The 23,300-nt window shown below is 39.8% G+C and overlaps 1 protein-coding gene across 3 annotated transcripts in view; it reads left to right on the plus strand.

Moving 5' to 3' along the window:
* vstm2a (V-set and transmembrane domain containing 2A) overlaps window positions 1-23,300 on the plus strand; it is an 81,606-nt gene that overhangs the window by 25,152 nt on the left and 33,154 nt on the right. The gene's annotated exons all lie outside the window — the stretch shown is intronic.

Genomic DNA, 23,300 nt, shown 5'->3' on the forward strand with positions numbered 1-23,300 from the left:
TCCCACTTTGGATGGAGCAGCTCTCATAGCCAGAAATCTGGCCAAATTTATTAGTGGACCAAAAAAATGACAACTCAGAGTTCAGACCAGGAGGCAGAGTTGCAGTCCTACATGCTTCTCTGCGACCAGAGCAGTTACCCACCCGAAACTCCTTAGTGACGGTGTCTGCCCCCCTCACCACTTAAATTAATAAAATCTAAAGTTAACAGAAGAGGAGTTATACATAAAAACCTAAACAAAAATGCTGAAATAGCACAACAAAATAGGAGAATTAAATGTGGACTCTTAAACATCAGATCTCTGTCATCTAAAGCTGTACTAGTAAACGATTGAATATCAGAGTATCATATTGACTTATTTTGTCTTACTGAAACCTGGCTGGGTCATGAAGAATATGTTAAATCCTAAATTAATCCACTCCGCCCAGTCATATTAATACTCATTCCTCGAGGAACTGGCCGAGAAGGTGGAGTTGCAGCCATCTTCGACTCAAGCCTATTAATCAACCCTAAACTAAATTATAACTCATTCGAAAGCCTTGTTCTTAGTCTTTCTCACCCAATCTGGAAAACACAACCAATTCTATTTGTTATAGTGTACCATGCTCCTGGTCCTTATTCTGAGTTTTTATCTGAATTCTCAGAGTTTTTATCAAGTTTAGTTCTTAAAACAGATAGTGGTTATTGTAGGTGATTTCAATATTCATGTGGACGTTGACAATGAGCCTTAGTACTGCGTTTATTTCATTATTAGATTGGATTGGCTTTTGTCAGAGTGTACATGAAGCCACTCACTGTTTTAACCACACCCTCGACCTTGTTCTGGTATACGGCATTGAAATTGAACATTTAATAGTCTTTCCACAGAATCCTTCTTTATTGAACCATTATTTAATAACTTTTGAACTACTATTACTGGACTACACGCCATTATGCAAACATTCTTACTCTACATGTCTATCTGATATTGTTGTGGCTAGATTCAAGGAAGCGATCCCATCTGCATTTGATTCAATGTTATGTCTCAATATAACAGAGGACTCCTATGCTAATCGCAGCCCCTCCCAAAATAACCATCTAGTTGATAGCGCTGGAGGTTCACTGCGAACAACACTTGATTCTATCGCGCCTCTAAAAAAGAAGATAATAAAACAAAGAAGGTTAGCTCTGTGGTATAACCCCCAAACCCGCAAATTAAAGCAAACATCACGAAAACTTGAAAGGAAATGGCGTTCCAACAACCTGGAAGAATCCCGTTTAGTCTGGCAAGATAGTCTTAAAACATATAGGAAGGCCCTCCGTAATGCCAGAGCAGCTTACTACTCATCATTAATAGAGGAAAATAAAAACAACCCGAGGTTTCTTTTCAGCACTGTAGCCAGGCTGACAGAGAATCACAGCTCTATTGAGCCATGTATTGCTATAGCTTTCAGTAGCAACGACTTCATGAGCTTCTTTAATGATAAAATTTTAACTATTAGAGAAAAAATTCATCAAGTCCTGCCTTTAACCGGTGCTGACTTGTCTTCAAACACAGGAACCTTGGAAAGAGCTGTAGAGCCTGATGTGTGTTTTGGCTGCTTTGTCAACCTTCTTCAGCTGACTTCGACGATTAATTCATCTAAGCCATCAACCTTCTCTTAGACCCCATTCCAACTAGGCTGCTTAAAGACGTTTTACCCTTAGTTAGCACTTCTTTACTGGATATGATCAACAATCTGTCTTTATTAACAGGCTATGTACCACATTCCTTTAAAGTAGCTGCAATCGCTTCTTAAAAAGCCCACTCTTGATCCAAGGGTTTTAGCCAACTATTGATCTATATCTAACCTTTCCTTTCTCTAAGATCCTTGAGAAAACAGTCGCCAATCAGTTGTGTGACTTTCTAAATAACAATAGTTTATTTGAGGATTTTTAGTCAGCATCATAGCACAGAGACAGCACTGCTGAAAATTACAAATGACCTTTTAATTGCATCAGACAATGGACTTGTCTCTGTACTTGTGTCTTGTTAGATCTTAGTGCTGCATTCGACACCATTGACCATCATATCCTATTACAGAGACCGGAACATGTAATTGGCAATAAGGGAACCGCACTAAGCTGGTTTAAATCCATCAGATCGATCTCAGTTTGTACATGTTAACGGTGAGTCCTCTGTGCACGCCAATGTTAGTCACGGAGTTCCACAAGGTTCTGTGCTTGGACTGATTCTATTCACCTTATATATGCTTCCTCTAGGCACTCCATAAACTTTCATTGCTATGCAGATGATACCCAATTACATCTATCGATCAAGCCAGATGAAACGAATCACTTAACTAAACTTCAGGCATGCCTTAAGGACATAAACACCTGGATGACCTGTAACTTTCTGATGTTAAACTCTGACAAAACTGAAGTTATTGTACTTGGTCCCAAACACCTCCGAGACAAATTATCTAAAGATATAGTTACTCTATATGGCATTGCCCTGGCCTCCACAGCACCGTAAGGAACCTCGGAGTTATCTTTGATCAGGATTTATCCTTTAAGTCCCACATGAAACAAACTTCAAGGACTGCCTTTTTTCACCTACGTAACATTGCAAAAATCAGGCACATCCTGTCTCAAAATGATGCCAATAAATTAGTGCATGCATTTGTTACTTCTAGGCTGGACTACTGCAATTCCTTATTATCAGGCTGCCCAAATAAGTCCCTTAAGACTCTCCAGTTGATCCAGAATGCTGCGGCATGTGTACTGACAAGAACTAGGAAAAGAGATCATATTTCTCCAATATTAGCTTCTCTGCACAGGGTCCCTGTAAAATTTAGAATAGAATTTAATATCCTTCTCCTCACCTACAAAACTCTTAATGGTCAAGCACCATCGTATCTTAAAGATCTCATAATACCATATTACCCGACTAGAACACTGTGCTCCCAGGATGCAGGGTTACTTGTGTTTCCTAGAGTCTCCACAAGTAGAATGGGAGCCAGAGCCTTCAGTTATCAAGCTCCTCTCCTGTGGAATCAGGTCCCAGTTTGGGTTCGAGAGGCAGACATCATCTCCACATTTAAGAGTAGGCTTAAGACTTTGCTCTTTGATAAAGCTTATAGTTAGGGCTGGCTCAGGTGAGCCCTGAACCATCCCTTAGTTATGCTACTAGACTGTTGGGAGACTTCCCATGATGCGTCTCTTTCCTCTCTCCTTCTCTCCCTCTCCATCTGTATGCATTTTTATCCAATTACTGCATATTACTAACCCGACATCTTCTCTCTCCCGTAGTTCTGCGCTTTCTCATTTCTCTCCTCTCTCCTGTCGCTTTCAGCAGGTATTTCTGCCTCTGGAGCTGCAGAGTCTGGGTCTGTGGTTGTGGGCCCCCTGCTGCCCCGTGTTTCTGCTCGATAACTGCTACTACAGTTGTTGTTATTGACTCTGTTACTGATGCTGACATTTTTCTTCCTATAGCTATCTTTCCTATTATTACTAATTTATTAATATTAACACTATAATTACTATTCTACTAAATAAAATAAATAAATAAATTCTACGTGGTCTTTGCATTGTGCGTCCCCTTCCAGCAAACCCCTCCCCTCTCTCTCTCTCTCTCTCTCCCTCTCCTAACATGGCAGCAGCGAATGGCCGCCACCATTGAGTCTGGTTCTGTCCGAGGTTTCTGCCTGTAAATAAGAAGTTTTTTCTTGCCACTGTCGCCAAATGCTTGTTCATGGTGGGATTTGTTGGGTCTCTGTAATTAATATTATAAAGAGTACGGTATAGACCTGCTCTATAGGAAAAGTGCAATGAGATAACTTCTGTTATGAATTTGCGCTATATAAATAAAATTTAATTGAATTGAATTGAGTTGAACTTCATCACCTAATACGAAAAGTAACAGATGACAATATTCTTTTCAAAAACTTCCAAGGAAATGAGCAGGAAATTATCGACCTGTAAAATAAAGCCATACTATTTTATTTCCCAACATTATGGTCTAAATGCTGTTTTAAAGCTCTCTCCAGGAATACAATTCAGGTGAAGAAATACTGAATCCTGTATCTAAACATACTGACATTGTTAACGAGAATGTAAACTCCATCCAGGTTGCTAAAACCCCCTAAATCCCAGAACAAAAACAAACAGACATGACCGCAGTGTCCTCAGTGGTAGCTATTTCTTGGGTTGGTCGACTTCGTGTGTCTGGGCCCTAAGTGCTAGGCTGCAAAAGAGTGGGGGAATGTAATTTTGAAAGATAATTTTAAGCTGACTGTAGCCACAGTGGTCGATGAAGCAAAGTATTATGTGTCAAAGTGAACAAATGCAGGCAAAATCATTTTCACCTGTGGTACCTTAGAGGACTAGAAGAGCCTGAGCACATTAAAGAGTGTGATTAGATGAAAGCACTGTCAGTGCTGATGTGCGGCTGACATTGATGGGGTGGATTTCAACAGTATAAGAGTGATGCTGACAGACAGGGAGACAGAACGAGGAGAGGCAGGTAATTAAGAAAAAGTAAGAAAATACCAGAAGGGATTATTTCAGACTGAAAGATGGTAAGAATGTTTTGGGGAAAAAAGAGAGAAGGAAAATGGCTGAAAATGTGAAAGGTCGGTGTACTCCACTGCAGATAGTTAAAGACGGATGAGAGAGAATGTGTGTGTGCACCAGGCAACAGGAAGAGAGAGCAGCGGAGAAATGGGACTCCACTAGGCCTCCTATATCCAGGGATAATAGAGCTGTCACAGTGTTTGGACTCAGGGCATTGATTCTGCCTTTAATTGCTTTAGGCCTGCGCTGGCTGGATAGCAGTCCGAGGATATTAAATGTAATGTATTGTTGCACTAGAACTGTTATGACACTGATCACACACTGATATGTACTCATGTGTTGTCAGTGCCAATAATCCTTTTATCGATTGGGGCCGCCTCCAAACAATTACAGCAGTTGTTTGGGGGCATAACTCAGACAGAACAGCGCTCCGTTTCCATCTAGCATGGATATTTTATTGAGCCAAACTAATGATTTCCTGCATCCCTGCCCTCCTCTATTTTCAATATGATTCTTTGTCCACAATTCAAAGAAATAGGATTAAAATGTATCTTTAGTCACAAGTCAGGATCAGTCAGTGGTGCGTGGACCCTGGGCTTTCAGACAGTCTCTGTTGAGGCATTGATGGTGTTTCACTTGGTTGTACACATGAAAAGTGTCGGAAGTAGTTGTGTGAACAATGAAAAAAGAGAGCTTGAAATAGAAGCGTCCGTCCTCTTTCTCAACTCCACGCGGCTGGCCAATCACTGTGGAAACTGGGCATGCTTGTGGGACTGTTGGTTTCTGAAAGATACAAAAATTGGCAGATGCAGCCCCTCCAACATTACATTCATCAGTTTTTTCTCCACCTCTCACTTGATGTTATGACCGGGGTCTTTAGGAGTCTTCGGGACTTGTAATTCAACAACTCTTATGTTATCTTATTTGCATGGTGTATCTGACTAGCTGGAATGCTAACTGGATATACTGTCCTCCCAAGGGAAACAACACCATTAGTCAAACTGTTCAAATGCCTAAATATGAATAGCTGTCGTGTGAATTATGAATCGTGTCTGTCAGGTGCAAAGGCAGAAGTAGCATTAACTTATTTAGCCAAGTAGTTTTTTATTTAACCATGGTGATGAAGAATCCCCTCAATTTAACAAAGTAGTTATTTTTAACCCAAACCAAGATCTTGCCTAAACCTAACAAACCATAACTAATAAGACTGTCATTTGAATCATTTTTGTAATATGCGATTTGTAACATTTCTGGAAGGTACTGACAAACAATGTCATCCTGCTCAGAAAGTCCTTCATGGATCATTGTTTAAGGCAATGCAAACCGATGTATTGTGTTGGTTTGTTTGGAGGACTGTATATCCCGTCTGACAGTCTGAGTTCTGACAGCGAGTAACCCTAGCAACCTCAAAATGAGAACAAGATTTTTGAGACAGCTGCTAAAAATACAAGTGATATATTTTACATTTGTATTTCTACGTGTCAATACAGACACAGGTGCAAAAAGGACAGCTTTGGTATGGTTTATTTCCCAAAATGCTGCGCCAGGCCATGTCTCACTTGAGCAGTCCTAAATGACAGGACGTGCGTTTTCAGCAGCTTCAGTGGATTTATTACCCAGAACTGTGGGTGTGTCATATGTGTGTGTCAATGTGTCATATGTCCCCCTCTCACGTTGTGTCCAGTGTCAATACCCAGCATCAGAGTTTATTTTCCATAAACAGGGGGAATCCACCATGTACTAGGTTAGAACACTTTTCTCTGTCACAGCATCCAAATGGTGTCTTTCTGTCCACCTGATGAATGTATCAGGCTCTTTGGCTTAATAGGTACTCAACTTTCCTCACCAACACCTTTAACTCTTTGAAATCGGATGCTGGCACAATAGAGTGCACTCGTACCTAAGGTTTTAAAGCTGCTGGTCCTTTGCTGTCTGTGGCTGTGGTGTCCTATATGACTAACATATTATTCTTATAATTATTAATGGCTTTGTTCTTGTTGATGCTCCTATTCTTAATTATGATTGTAAAAAAACAAAATTCTAAGCTTCAGTGAGCGATGACATCAGCTTAAGTATCTGCACTCATTTCTTTCAGTGACTGAGTTGAACTATGCACTTTTTCTCACACCTATTTTTTTCTTTCTTTCTCTGAATGAACGTGATGCAAGCAGTTCTTTCTCAGAAGACTGATTTAATCAGCTGTTTAGGTTAGGCTGTATGCTAGCCAGAGCGCTCTGCATAGTGATTCTATTTGTGTTTGTGACGGAGATCTGACAGGCCACCATATGGCTTTTTGCAGGATACAGGTTCTTGGCAAAAAAAAAAAACTCTCTTAGAACAATCCAGTATGGTGGATACGATGGTTGATTCAGCTAAACCCTGAATCAACTGCAACAGTTTACAGTTTATATATATATATGTTTAACGTTGTTCAGTATTATGATTATGGGATTTTTAAAGCTTTAATAATTTATTTATAATTGCTCATTCCTATACTAAACTGTTTAGTACTGTTTTCATCATGCTGCGTTTGATATTCTGGAGCACATAATTACACTGTTATAGGCTAATTGTTGACTGTAGTTAGCCAAGGTTAATGCAGCTTTCTAAATGAAGCTTCACATTGGTTGTTGCATATTGTTTATAGTGACAGAGAGGAGGCAGAGACGACGGGCCAGACATCAGACAGGAAATTGGATCAACCAATCAGCTTGCACTTTGTGGGTTTTTCAATACGAGTGACCCCTTTCACCTTACACATAGTAATTTGATCCATTGTTAAAATAAAAATATTGATAAAGCAGATTGCCATGATTGTATACCAATGCACATAATTTTGTGTTTGTGAGGGATGAGCACCAGCTTAAATGAGACCCAGGCCTAATGTCAGTGCAAGACCCTGCATACAGTCTGTATGGGCCGGAAACCCCAAACGATAAGCTTAAATTGGCTAAAAGCTGCGTTGGCTGTTATTTCCCAGTGGGTTAGCAGTAGTGGCAGCCCTTTTATATTACAGCCATTTGATTTAATGTTAATATCAAAATTATTCCTTAATGGAATTATGAATGAACCTTGACTCAATGTGTCAAGGTTACCTCAAACACAGCCTGACACAGATCTCTGTTTTTTATATTGCTGTAGTCATTATGTTTGTTTTTCCATTCCGGCAAACTGGGATGAGCTCATTTGAAAACCTAGCTCATCCTGTGACTCTGCCTCATCACCTGCCTCTTCACGTTCATTCCACTCTAACGCCTCACACCTAATTTAAATGGCCACTTAAATCTTGACTCATCCTGTGGGTTTTTGTTTGAATTACTTCAGCGTCTGATTCTTCTTTCTTTCTTTCTTTTTGCCTCTGTCTGGAACAATAATGTTACCATGGCAAATGGAGTAACTGTCTAGGAAAACAGAAGGAGAGAACAAAAAGAATAGGATTGCTGTTGATGTGGAGGGGTAGAGGAGTTGTCACAAGCTTGTACAACAGTTGGATTAACATTTAGGCAATTTTCCACAGTGTGCTTGGGGTGATGAAGTAGCAGCACTTTTGCATTCAGGGCCTGAAATTACACTCTCAGCGATGCTTTATTTAAGTATTATCTGTGGTCTCGACTTGCATAACCCCAGATGAGATGCCACAACACTGACATGTGTGCTGTCAAGGTGCTACTGCGGCAGGGAGTGTGACTGTAAATTACACAAACCATATGACATTGCTTTCTGTGTCTACACAGAGGAAATTGAAGGAATAATTCAACACTATAAGATAAGATAATACAATCATGTCCTCCAGACCTTGTTTATTCAAAACCACAATTGCGGCAATTGAGTCGTGGTTGGCTTATAGAAATTGAATACTCCCACACTGCAGACATTCTATTGACAGGGCCCTATCAGTCTAAGGTAAATAACAGTCTGAAGGTCAGCAGACACTTTAAGGGAAGAAAGTAAAGGAAATTCTTTACATCACAAAGTGTGTGTGTGTGTGTGGAGGGAGGGGGAAGCAGCAGGAATGACTGATTCAATATCCTCAGGTGGGTGCAGACAGAAAGCACTTTGGGTGAGTAAAGAAAGTCATTTCAAGCTGTCAATCAAAGAGAATCGCTGACATCTGCTTGAAGATGGAGGTATCAATCACCCAGAGTGCAGCGGGGTTTATACTGGTAATGCAATGACATTAGACCCAAACTGAGAACTGGTTACTTGGGATCACTCTCTGTCCAGGACAGAATTGAGAATCAGTCTAGCTGCAGTCAGCCTCTCTATTTTATTTAGTTAGGTGGTTCCTGCTTTCCATTATCTATATCATTTTTTTGTTCTTATAAATATTCAACACTATTACTGATTTAATTATGAGAATTCTGCGAAATACTACATTATTTATTGCCTCCACCCAGTTACACTACAGTCCAGTGTACCTGCAACGGTACCACACTATAACAGCCTGCATGTCAAGTCTCATGTTTTAGTGACTTTACTGGCACCTAAAATGATCAGAATTTTTGAACATCAGATTTCCACACAGTCAAAACAAGACCAAGAGTCTGCAGCCATGCTAGCAGCTCTGTGAGGCTGTACTTAGGCACAGAAGTGCTTTGAGCTAAATGCTAATGTTAGCATACTAACATAATGACAATGACAATGCTAACATGCTGAGGAAGCAGGTACAATGTTTACAATGTCCACCATCTTAGTATAGCTGAGGCTGATGGGAATGTCATTGGTTTTGCAAGTATTGGACACATTGAAATTTTGACCAGAAGAAAAACCAAAGTGATTACAATTCATGTTTAGGTGGACACGAATGTGTGTAGCACATTTAATGGCAATCCATCCCATTGTTGTTAACAGATTCAAATGTCAACCTCATGGTGGCACTACAGGTAATGTCAGAGGATCATCAAAGTCATTAGGCTTAGTCCTTGGGGAACCACAAATGTCTGTACAACATTTCATTGCAATCTGTACTGTAGTTGAGATATTTCAGTCTGGACCAATCGACCGACAGACCAACAGTGGCATCCATAGAGCCATCCCGCTTGCATGGCTAAAAATAGTGTGTGTCCGAATCGTGGCTGGTCATAACCTGTTTGGAGGCCCCAGGACAAAATTTGCTGTTGGGTCCATGTTCCCTCCAAGTTCCCATAAAGCACAATGCACACAGCACACTACTGATGGAATGCTACCTAGTACCATGTTTTCTGTATGTCAGTTAGTTTGTGGTAATTAAATGAAAATTTAAATTTTCTTCATTATCAATTAATCTGCTGATTATTGTCTCAATGAATTGATTAATCGCTTAGTCTATAAAACATGTAGTATAATAGTGAAAAATGCCTGTTGTATGAAATATTTTGACATTGGGCCCCTCGACAAGACAGGGCCAAAGTGTTATGTAATAATGCACTGATATTGTACTTTATTCTCAAACAAATTTGCCAGTAATGATATTACCAAAAAGCAACTGACATGCAGTGAACCTGAGACCACAGTTTGCCTGTTGCAATCCAGCCTTATTCCTGATCATCAATCAATAATAAAATCCTAACGCCCTGCTCAGCTGTCAGCTGCTCCTGATTGGCTCCCAATAGTGTTGTCAGTTGGAGTGACTACTACTACAGTGACGTCATTAAGAGGTGCCAGGGTCTGCAGTGGCTCAGGAGTAATTCAGCCAATCTTGCTAGTATTAAGTACTGAAGCGGCAGAAACAATGGCAAACAGTTTTCAATTTAAATTTTATTATTTATATAGCAGCAATTCATAACAGAAGTTATCTCATTGCACTTTTCCTATAGAGCAGGTCTAGACAGTACTCTTTATAATATTATTTACAGAGACCCAACAAATCCCACCATGAGCAAGCATTTGGCGACAGTGGCAAAGAAAAAGTTTGTTTTAAGAGGCAGAAACCTCGGACAGAACCAGACTCAATGGTGGGCTGCTATGTTAGGTTTTGAGAGGCGGGGGGGCACAATGCAAATACCACCTTGAATTTTAAAATAGTAATAATGTAATGGTAGTGGTAATATTAATATAAATAAATAAATAATAATAGGAATGACAGTCATAGGAATAATAATAACAATAATAGTAACAGAGCCGATAACAACAACTGTAGTAGCAGTTGTTGTTATCGGAACACAGGGGCCCACAACCACAGATCCAGACTCTGCAGCTCCGGAGACAGAAATACCTGCTGAAAGCGACGGAAGGAGAGAGGAGAGAAACGAGAAAGCACAGAACTACGGGAGAGAGAAGATGTTGAGTTAGTAACATGCAGTAATGGGATAAAAATGCATACACATGAAGAGGGAGAGGAGAAGAGAGGAAAGAGGTGCATCATGGGAAATCTCCCAACAGTCTAGTAGCATAACTAAGGGATGGTTCAGGGCTCACCTGAGCCAGCCCTAACTATAAGCTTTATCAAAGAGCAAAGTCTTAAGCCTGCTCTTGAATGTGGAGATGGTGTCTGCCTCCTGAACCCAAACTGGGACCTGATTCCACAGGAGAGGAGCTTGATAACTGAAGGCTCTGGCTCCCATTCTACTTTTGGACACTCTCGGAACCACAAGTAACCCTGCATCCTGGGAGCGCAGTGTTCTAGTTGGATAATATGGTATTATGAGATCCTTAAGATATGATGGTGCCTGACCATTAAGAGGAGAAGAGAAGGATTTTAAATTATATTCTGGATTTTACAGGGAGCCAGTGCAGAGAAGTTAATATTGGAGAAATATGATCTCTTTTCCTAGTTCTTGTCAGTACACATGCCACAGCATTCTGGATCAACTGGAGAGTCTTAAGGGACTTATTCAGGAAGCCTGATAATTAAGGAATTGCAATAGTCCAGCCTAGAAGTAACAAATGCATGGACTAGTTTTTTGGCATCATTTTGAGACAGGATGTGCCTGATTTTTGCAATGTTACGCAGGTGACAAACATACATCACCTTTTCCCTTATTTCCATTACAGTTAAGTTTTCAGTTAGGTGATATGGAGACAACTCTCTGTTGCTCTGTGGATAATGACATAGCCAAAAAAAAGAGATTGGAATCATTGGCACTTGACTGATAATTCAAATCATCGATGTTTAGGGGGCAGCCCTTCTGTGTATTGTGGGATTGTGTCCTGGTCTGAGTGACTAAAAAGGAAGCTGACAGTTTGTAGTATTTTCTATAACAGGGAAGTACAGGGAATCAATTAATTTCAATAAAGGAAGGACAAGTAAAATAATTGTTCCACAAAACAATATACATCATAAGTACAGTGATGAAGTAAATATATCCTGATACAATTTAAATAAACAGACCAAAATTTGTATTCAATTAAAACAACACATAAGATAGGGCAACACATAAAAAGGGCGACTGTGGCTTAGTGGAGCGTGTAGTAGAGTGGGTCGTCCATCAATCGGAAAGTCGACGGTTCGATCCCAGCTTCCCCCAGCCTACATGTTGAAGTGTCCTTGGGCAAGACACTGAATCCCGAATTGCTCCCGAGGGCACAGCCCGCATATGTGTGTGAATGACTAGTTTCTTTCAACTGATGAGCAGTTGGCACCTGCCATCAGTGTGTGAATGGGGTGAATGATAATATGAACCATATTATAATATGCATCTAATACCTTTGTAAGAACTCAGAGGTCATTTGCATATTTGAGTCCTTTCTCCGTAGCATTTAAAGAGTTCCACCAGGACTGTGGTTTCAAAAACCTCATTATTTTCTACATTTTCTGCATTTGTTCTACACCACATTAGCAGTCCCAACAGTAACAAACAAACGCTGCCTTCAAATACAGGTAGAAATCTTGTAATTAGGTGCGTAATTATGTGTGCATGTGTTTGAATAGTCCAATGAAATGGTAAATACATGTACAAATGGGAAAGTTGGATTTTATGATTCCCAAGCTGTGCATAAGCTGTGCATATACGACATCCTAGCCAGTAAACTTCAATTACAATCCTTTATAAAGCAGATGTTAATATTGCAGCACAAAGTAAACATTGCTTTCTATTAAAAAAGTCACCATCAAAGGTTGTAAGGCTGTTTTCAGTCCATTGTATTATTCATACTAAAAAGTATTTTAAATTGATGAGTTCTATTTATGCCTTTCAAACTCAGAAATAGATGTTTCTAAGGAACAGCCAGAAGACTGTTTGAAATAGACAGAACACCGTCAAAATGTGGCACAGCAAGAAAGGTGTACAGCAGAGTGGAATCAATTCAAAAATGTCAAGGTTTTAAACTTTTATTCAGAAAAACATCAAACTAGAAGTGTTACAAGAACATATGATTAAGTAAACAAGCAGGAAGAGTTGAAAGATACTAAACTGCATTTTTTTTTTCCGTGAGTGAAGGCTGTTTCCTATTGATGGGCAGTTGGGAGATTAAGGTTCAGTTTTGTTAAGATAAGGGCAGAACATCTGATGGCTGCTGATAAAATCACTGTGCTGTTTCCTGGTCAGTGTGAGGTAGGCTGAACAACAACGACAACAAAAACCCCAATGCATTTCAATAGGGCTTTGTTGTCATTGTCTCTGACAACAAAATTGCATTTGTATAACATCTTTGTCAAACAAACTGGCACTTCTGTTGCCATGTCATCCTTAATTAATTTAGTAGAGGTGAAAGCTATGGAAAGTTAGCAGCAAAGGAATAGCTTTTTAAAACAAGAGTAAAAGCCTTAATGCCCAGGTAGCAGCCAACAATGTGTCATGACAACATCACTTCTTAGGCCATGGTGGCACAAAAACCAGTGCAGACAGTTTGGTATATTCCTGACCTTGAAACTAGCCATGCCCATGGGAGGAGAGGTTCAAACAAGTGGGAGTTTCATTCAAATGACGCAGTGCAAAGCAAGATGCTGGGATTTGGTGGATATTGGATCTTAGAAGTCGCATGATTGGTACAGGTGTTTTAGTGCCATGAGACAAGTAATGTGACTGGCTGCCACCACTACCTTTGACTTATATTCCACCAGTACCTTTTGCACACAGCATAGCTGTGCCTAGGTAAACCAAGCAGTTGCACTCATACAGTCCATGCACTTATGACCTACCACTTTATACAGTTTTTGGGCTTATGCCATTGAAATAGGGTCCTTACTCCCTGTTTACACACTCTTACTGGCCTCTCATGAGCCAGAAGCTTGCGAGTGTGTCTGCATTGAGCATGTAATAACATGCTGAATTCCAATTGGGCAGTTATTTTCTCCGATGCAGGACGAAGTAGTTCATTTTCTTCGGTGGTATGCCCAGAGAACATTTGCATGAAGTTAAACCTTTCTAAACTTCCACAGGTCAAGCAGCTGGGCAACTTTAGTCACTTACTTGGTATGTAGTGGTTCAGTTTACAATTAATGGCATGCTATCGCACCTTCACTGTTTGAGTTGGTATGTGTGAATGAGAGTTTTACCAGAATGGGGCTACAAATTTTTTATTTGTGTTTTAGGAAAGGCACTGGGGACATTGCAATTAAAAGGGATTATCTCATTGGGTCTCATTCATTGCCTGAATGTTTATATCAAAGCGTTCAAAGTTTGGCCTGAGGGTGCTGGTAGCGGTAAAATAATGGACAATGAACATCCACTGCAAGTGTTTGGAAATCAGCCATTAGATTTTTTAGTCACCTTGTCATGGACCAAAGCGTTGTCAAGAAAAAGGTCAGGGGAATTACCAAATTTATTAGGAATATCTGGCCAGTAGTTGTTGAGATATCTTGCTGTGGACCAAAGTGTTGGACAAGCCGACAGACGGACTGGTGGAGCTGTTCCACTGCGCTACTATAATTAATCAATACTTTCACCATCACATCATTAAAGTCAAACCTTTCCTGTCATAACTACAAACATCTGCAATCCAGTTAATTTTTTCACTATTTATTTCTCTCCATCTGCTTCCCCCGGTGCCCACACCTCCAACATCTCCGCTTGCTGCTGCGATCATTTACCTCATAAAAGTGATTAAGGCATTAATGCCTGTCTGTGAGACATTTGAAGAAGTTGTCCAAGGTTGCTCCTCAGATTGAAACACTATCCATTATCCACATGTAACATGCAATTAATTTCACAGATAGATGGCTGTCAGGTTGATGGGCACAGAATTTGTGGGTTCGAGCTGTAGAGGCTCATCGGCTACGACAGCTAAACTGAATGAAAGTATTAATACCGGTAGTATTAGACTGTATGTTCTCATTTATGAAAATGTTTTACAAATAATGTTTTAATGATGTAAAATACTTTATCCAGGGAGTTTATTTGTGCAGGAAGCATCAAGCTCAGTTTTAGCAGTTTCCCAATCTTTTTCAAGGAATGTGACATCTAAGTGAAATTTCTCCCCTTCCATGCTTTCATGTCTCCCTTTTAACTTTGGGAAATTTTGTAATAACTATTTCATTACCTTCTGAAGTCAGGCATCTGAACTTCAAAGCTGATATGGATTCATGGCAAAGTATTCTGAAGAGACGCTCTCTCTCTCTCTCTGTGTCTCCCAAACTTTTTATCTGTTAAAGAGGTCTATTGCTTATAGAATCAAAGCACCGCTGGAGCACAGCCTCTCAATAATGCAGCACATACACACCTTCTCTGGCTGTGGTTCACTGGAGGAAAAGTGAAAAGGTTAGACTCCAAACCCCAGACCAATTTTTAAATAACATTCATTTAAAGCACCTGTGGTATTATTACATTCATTTCCATGTCGACTACCAAAAAAAAGTGCTGTTTATCCACACCTCTGACTCAACATCTCTATCTCCATAACTCCAAGCTTATCAAGATATTAATATGTGATGCCCCGTCACCCTGTGTTAATCTTGTGACAAAATTCACTCTGTTTTGAATCATAATTTATCCTGTGATTGAATATAGCATCCATGAATACTCCTTACATGGAAATAACAGAAATGGAACTCCTGAATTTGTGATTGATGTGCCAATTAATTTCCATCAAGTAAGATAATATCTTACACTGTTATTATACTCTGTGTAAGTAATAGCTATTGCATAATCAGAGCAATTATTCAACATGGATGTGAAGAAAAGTCTTAATGACCATGAGACCCCAAAATGACAGAACTGAAGTAGATCATGACAAAGAAATTATCCTGTTCCTTTTAAATGTTTTGGGTTCTGCCTGTGGCTCACTGGATTACTTTCATACTGAAGAAAACTTAAAAACGTAATGATTCTCACTCAAGTTCTGTAGTTATGAGGAGCGTCTTTTTTCTATGATTTCTAAGCACATGTTTATTCAGATGACATCAGCGTTAATTCTCGGAAAGTGTAAGTCACTCTGAATCCACAAATATGTCATGTGTGTTCACATTTGACTGAGTTATGACTCTGAGAAGGAGTTGCTTTGCCCTCTGACTGGCAAACTTAAAGTTGACTGACTGTTTTTTCTCCTCTTCTGGCAAGAAACTACATTAGGGAAGGAGTACTGGCTAATCTAAGTGTGCCAGTCAAACTTCAGATTGACTACCAACAATAACCATGGCAAGCACTAGGAGAATCCCCTGCTGTGTATTTACATACACATGCAGACTGAATACAAATACACTATTTTATTTTATGTTATATAGCAAGCCATGGGCAGCCAAACAACATAACAGATGCCAACTTATCCTTCATTTCAGTCTTGAAGCCACAGTTAGCCTGCCTTTTTTAAACCCAACCAGCCCATAAGCCGATGACCTCCCCTGGACCACAAAAATAGTTCCAGGTGCAAGCAGGTGACCTGGAAATCCCACACAGGTGTGACTTTAGTGTTTCCAGATGTCAAAAAACAAATAATCAGACCTAACTATTGTGTATTCAATTCCATACTGTACCTCAGCCAGAAATCTATTCAATCTATGCCAAAGTCGATTCACAATACATCCATGTGTCCACCAAGTTGACTGCACTCAGGCTCTGACTACAACCACTGTTTCTTATGCAGGATACAAGACACACTATCCATCCTAGCATGTAAGGAAACAGGTTACAGTAGAGCATTTTTGTACCATAAGGTTTGACTCTTAAACCAAATGACAGTTATGAAATTATTGTGTTTCATAACTTTCATTTGGTGTAAGTAAAGTTAAAGTTGTTGTGAGTGGCGACAGTGGATGCCCCATGAGATTTGATCATTTATGGCAGATCCAGGATCAGCTTCACGTCATACATTACTGAAACAGTTCATGTAAGACCAATATCCAGGCTGGTCATAACCGTCAGTTTATTATCTTTTTCACATGGAGTGGCTGTAATATTTATTTAAAATTGGACAGAGAACTTAGTTATACTTGTCCTAAAATTTGGCAGGTGCTAATTTTAATCCTTCTAATGTGCACCCTGAACCTTTGCCTCCTTCAGTTTCTAACGATGAAACAAGTTGTATCAAATAAGAAAATCTAAGTCTGCATTTGTTTTGCTGCAGTAGTGCTACCTGTCTGTGCTTATTTTGCACCAACATATTGTGTACCTGACACTGTATCAGCATACATTACATTACATTACCTTACATTATACAGTACATTATTAATGAAGCCATTGCCTGTAGACACACAGTCTACACTGCACCAACTACTAGTTCCCACAATAACTTCAGAAGCCCCCTAGTGGTTTTATTCATGATTCAAGCCTGTCTATAGCTATATTTTTTATTCAATTCAATTCAATTTTATTTATATAGCACCAATTCATAACAGAAGTTATCTCATTGTACCTTTCCTATAGAGCAGGTCTAGACCGTACTCTTTATAATATTATTTACAGAGACCCAACAAATCCCACCATGAGCAAGCATTTGGCGACAGTGGCAAGGAAAAACTTCCAGACTCAGGGTGGGCGGGGATCAAGAGTGGGCTTTCTAAGAAGTGGTATAATTTCAGCTACTTTAAAGGACTGTGGTATATAGCCTGTTAATAAAGACAGATTGCTCATATCCAGTAAAGAAGTGCTAACTAAGGGTAAAACGTCTTTAAGCAGCCTAGTTGGAATGGGGTCTAAGAGACAGGTTGATGGCTTGGATGAATTAATCGTCAAAGTCAGCTGAAGAAGGTTGACAGGAGCAAAGCAGTCAAAATGTATATCAGGTTTCACAGTTGTTTCCAAGGTTCCTGTGTTTGAAGATAAATCGGTTGATTAAAGAATCTCATGAAGTCGTTGCTACTGAGGGCTATAGGAATACATGGTTCAATAGAGCTGTGATTCTCTGTCAGCCTGGCTACAGTGCTGAAAAGAAACCCTGGGTTGTTTTTATTTTTCTCTATTAATGATGAGTAGTAAGCTGCTCTGGCATTACGGAGGACCTTCCTGTATGTTTTAAGACTATCTTGCCAGACTAAACGGGAGTGAGAGTGAGCCTGCAGCACTATCATCTAGCTGGTCAATTTGGGAGGGGCTGCGATTTGCATAGGAGTCTTCTGTTATATTGAGACATTGAATCAAATGCAGATGGGATCGCTTCCTTGAATCTAGCCACAACAATATCAGATAGACATCTAGAGTAAGAATTTTTGCCTAATGGCAGTAGCATTTCAAAAGTTATTAAATAATGGTTGAATAATGAAGGATTCTGTGGAAAGACTATTAAATGTTCAATTTCAATGCCGTATACCAGAACAAGGTCGAGGGTGTGGTTAAAACAGTGAGTGGCTTCATGTACACTCTGACAGAAGCCAATCCAATCTAATAATGAAATAAATGCAGTACTAAGGCTCATTTTCAATGTCCACATGAATATTGAAATCACCTACAATAACCACTATCTGTTTTAAGGACTAAACTTGATAAAAACTCTGAGAATTCAGATAAAACTCAGAATAAGGACCAGGTGCGTGGTACACTATAACAAATAGAATTGGCTGTCGTGTTTTCCAGGTCGGGTGTGAAAGACTAAGAACAAGGCTTTCGAATGAGTTATAATTTAGTTTAGGTTTAGGGTTGATTAATAGGCTTGAGTTGAAGATGGCTGCAACTCCACCTCCTCGGCCAGTTCCTCGAGGAATATGAGTATTAATATGACTGGGCGGAGTGGATTCATTTAGGCTAACATATTCTTCATGACCCAGCCAGGTTTCAGTAAGACAACATAAGATAATATGATACTCTGATATACATCGTTCACCAGTACAGCTTTAGATGACAGAGATGTTTAAGAGTCCACATTTAATTCTCCTATTTTGTTGTGCTATTTCAGCGTTTTTGTTTAGGTTTTTATGTATAACTCCTCTTCTGTTAACTTTAGATTTTATTAATTTAAGTGGTGAGGGGGGCAGACACCGTCACTAAGGAGTTTTGGGTGGGAAACTGCTCTGGAAGCGCAGAGAAGCGTGTAGGACTGCAACTCTGCCTCCTGGTCTGAACTCTGAGTTGTCATTTTTTTGGTCCACTAATAAATTTGGCCAGATTTCTGGCTACGAGAGCTGCTCCATCCAAAGTGGGATGAATGGCGTCTCTCCTAATAAGACCAGGTCTTCCCCAAAAAGTCACCCAAATATCTACAAAGGCCACATCGTTTAACAGTGACTGTGAAATGGTTGGATGCAGAGCTCTGCAGCATGGCTTATCTGTAACAAATAGCTGATTGTGCACCAGAAAAGTACATGTCATTAAATGTTAGCCTGGAACAGCCAGAGAACGTTGCTTCTCTAATGGTGGTGTGGCAGTAAGAATTTGCTTGAGATTGACTTATGGCTGCACAATCGATGATTAACAGTTATGTCCTTCATTCACACACCAACCCTTCCCATATTTGATTGGATGCATGCATCACTGAGCTGTCACTGGTCTTTGTGCCTGATTTTCACATTGGAAAAACACAGCAGCTACATTAAAATGTTCAAATCTTTCAAAAGTATCAATCAAAATCTGTGTCTAAATAAATTTGAGGCTAAACATAGTTCATACATTGTTGAATCATGTTTGATTTTATATCTACAGGACATACTTGGTTGTTAATGATGTTCAGGAGTTCTGAGATGCATCACCAACAACTCCACACAGTTCACTCATTGGTCCAACACGTAACTAGCTGGGCTGAATCAGTTCTTGAGTGGATGGTTTCATCATTAAACCTCAGCAAGATGTAAATTGGTAGACTATGCTTTGTAAGGTTCAAATTTGCATTGAAATATTATGCTCAATTTTGATGTATATCTGGGAGCACTGAGTGCATATAGACATTTAACATGGTGCTGCTATTATGAGGCAAACACCTGAGAAGTGCATGTAAAGACAATAAAAACAAGATTTAGCTTCTTAAATTGAATTAGTTGAATTAAGGGAAAGCACATGGATATCAGCCCTGTTAAGGCAAGGCCTCTCCAATCAGTCCTGCATACAATACAAAGCATAAGGCACTGAAAGGCGATGTTTAGCATGGGTGGAAGTGCATTTGTAGCAGCCCTGAAACTGTGTCCAGATTAACCTACCAGTGCCCTGGGACAAAGCTTAGCTTAAGGTCCATATTGGCTGTCCTGTTTTTTGGTAATTTGGTTAAAAACAAGTTATCAATCAATATGCACCACACAGACCAATTGAAATACAATGAATATGGGGTCTTTGAAACCCTGGAGAGTCAGGGTACAGGCCTTGCAAAGACGGACAAATTGGGTCCATAATTTTAGATTTAATTAGAAAAGAGAAAAAAAAGACACCAAAAGGGACGCCAGGGCATACCGGATCCAGAATGCAGCTGATAAGAAACCATTCAGGTATTAGAGATATTGACACGCAGACCAGACACCTGTGACAATACAACAGGATGCTATCTGACCTGATTAGACTGAATATAATTGGACTCGGCCAGACTCAGGTCCTGAGTCAATTGGACCCTTAAAAACCTCTAGAAGATTAAAAAACTAAAAACAAAACTCAGATTGTTATTCATCTGTCTGTGAATTAAATAAGAATGTGATATATTAAGAAATTATACGAAATTGCATTTAAGTGCCATCCATATTTCAGTGGATAAACCATCCCTCCTGTTATTTTATTGAATTCGCTGTAAGAAAAGATTAACATAGCTAAACATGTCCTGATCCACAAGAATCAGCCAAACCACAGGCCACAGATTCTGTAAAAAGTGAACACCCATCACACTCCACATATGAAAAATGGGACACAATAAAACACAAGGCCTGGTTTTGTCCGTACAACCTCAGACTCTGCCAGGAAACCTCCTCAGAGAACAGGAAGTATTGAAAGAAGACATTTTATGAGCAGAACAGAAAAATATGAGGTATGAAGCTACCTCAGAGGCAGATATTGTTTTTGTGGGAAATGATAGATGCTTTGCCTCTCTCTTCCCTTTGGGATGCTATTTTGCTATGAAGCACCACACATCAGCCTGGTTGGTAAACATGAGCATGCGGTACACTGCAGTTTTAAGTGATCAATAGTGAAACGTTTAACCCTTTTGGGTGTTGAAACTGCATCTTGTAGCTTAAGTTGTCAAGCTGTAATATACCATGTTAGCTTGTGGTGAAAGGATAGGTTTGCGTTTCAAAAGAGACAAAAATATTATGACAAAAATGTGCCAGGCGTGTCAGACAGCAGATGTTGTATCAGTTGCTATGGCACACTACTTTATGAATAGTGGCTTTGAAGGGGTGTTGGTTTCCTGAAAGAAAATGGTTATTAAATAAATAGGATATTAAGTTTCAAGATAGCATAAAAGTTACATTGTACACTTACATTGTCTGTTAGTGATGTATCAAAGCAGTTTTTATAGAAGTTAAAAGCAGCTTAAAGCCCTTGAATTAACCATACCCAACCAACACAGAAACTCCCCTCTTTAGTCATTTACCATCTTTTCCATCTTTTTCTGACATTGCGTCACCTTTTAGTGAGACCCAAACAATATGCTAGTCTGTTCTGCTAAATAAGTTTAGTAGTTTTCTCACTGAGCTGAGTCAGTATATTCATCACTTAGCGTTTAACCATTTCACGTTACATAAGAGAAAGGATTGGACACATTACTAAATGGCCAGTGTCTTCACTGTACAGGATTTAGCAGTAGCTAGCTAGGAAGGAAGCCTGTGTGTGGAGTGTGTGTGTGTGTGTGTGTGTGTGTGTGTTTATGTGTCATGTCAGACTCTGACTGATCTAAGAACTCACCAGGGACTCCAGTTCTGTCTGTTATTTTCCATCAATGTATCTCCTTTTTCCTCTTTTCCTCCATCTTTGCCTCAATTTGTGACACCCAGGATGAATTTGCTTCTATCTGCGTCCACACCTTTGCATTAACCTTAATATTAGTCGTGCTGCCTCTGAAATTAGCTTTACGTTCATTATGAACACAGCTTAACAAGTTAATATTGAGCAGTTAAGCATGATGGTAAAACACAGGGGCCTTGTCAACAGCATTGTGCTTCTGGCCTCATACTGCTTGCTACATGACCACAAACACACAGATCCACCACCATGTTTGCAAGCTGTCTCAGATATTGTGGGTGGAAAACTTCATTGGCTTTGTCGGAACAGAAACCTATTTGGATGGTGGAATAATTGAAATCACAGATGGGAAGAATTTTTCCCACTTATGATGGCCTATGATTGTCCTCCTTACACTAGGTTAGGTCTTTGCGTAAGCTTAGATAGAAAATGTTTCTGAAGCTTTTGGTGAGACCGTTGCACAAGGTGGTTATCTATTTCTCTGGTAGAACTTGAGGTCACAGTTTGGTGTTTCACCAGATCCTATGTTTAATCTATTATCTACTATGACAGTGAACTTCCATTTGCCACCAGTTCTTTTTCTAAGTAGCAAAACTTTCCTCATACGGCTGTAAAAACACATTACATTATGTACACTATAAAAGTAGTGACTCCACTGCTGACACATATACTGCTAATTGTCATTCAACATGATATGACTTGCTTGTGTGGCTGTATTTGTAATTGTGTTCTAGTTATTTCAAAGACCTTTTTCATCTGCTGCTCCCATTATTGTTTTTTAACAGTCTCACACCATTACTGTAGGCAGACTACAGCCATCTGTAATGCTTTGTTTGAACAGCTCTTGTGGGGTACACTTAAAACATTTTTAGGTTTTCATGAACTTATTAGGAACCTATCCTGTACACCTCAATGTGTTTGGACCATATTGTACTAAGATCATCAGAAAGTGGATCTGAAATATAAAGGGATTTCATTAGTTTTTTGTTCAGTCAAGATTACTGACATATTTTAATGTATCTAAAGAGAAGAGAAGAGCTGATTGGATTCCTCACTTAAAAAGCAGAGAGTTAATTTGGAAGCTGGAAGGCTTGACGTAAATCTATTGTTGGGACTCCACAGATGAATTAATTAATTTGGGTGATTGTTAAGGAGTTCAGTAGGAGACTGCATTATCTTTTGTCCCACAATCCTGAGAGCCATTGGACACAGAATTGGCCAGTCTGACCTGTGACCCAGATGTCACCAGGTCAATAAAAATGTCAGCGATCATTTGTTCTGTCTCTCTTTCTCCTGGAATCCTTCACTGCGGCAGACAGCCGTGGCTGTCTCCCTCAGTGTGACCTGCTCACCAGCAGACACCCACCTGCACTCTCTCCTCCTGGCTTCACCGTGTTATCTGCTCGGAGCAGAAACACGCAGCAGAACCGAAGTCTCCTGATCTACCAAAGCGCTGCGAAGGCCTCTTAGATCTCTGCATCAAAGTTTAGCACAAACGGCTGCCACACACAAAGCCTGCCAGCAAACTTCACATGCTAACAGGAGCACAAAGCAAGTTAACGCCGAGCTGTTAACTCTGTAAGGACAACCACAGGCGAAGCGACCAGCT

This window comes from Siniperca chuatsi, linkage group LG19 (genome assembly GCF_020085105.1).
Source record: "Siniperca chuatsi isolate FFG_IHB_CAS linkage group LG19, ASM2008510v1, whole genome shotgun sequence".
NCBI classification, from domain to species: Eukaryota; Metazoa; Chordata; class Actinopteri; order Centrarchiformes; family Sinipercidae; genus Siniperca; species Siniperca chuatsi.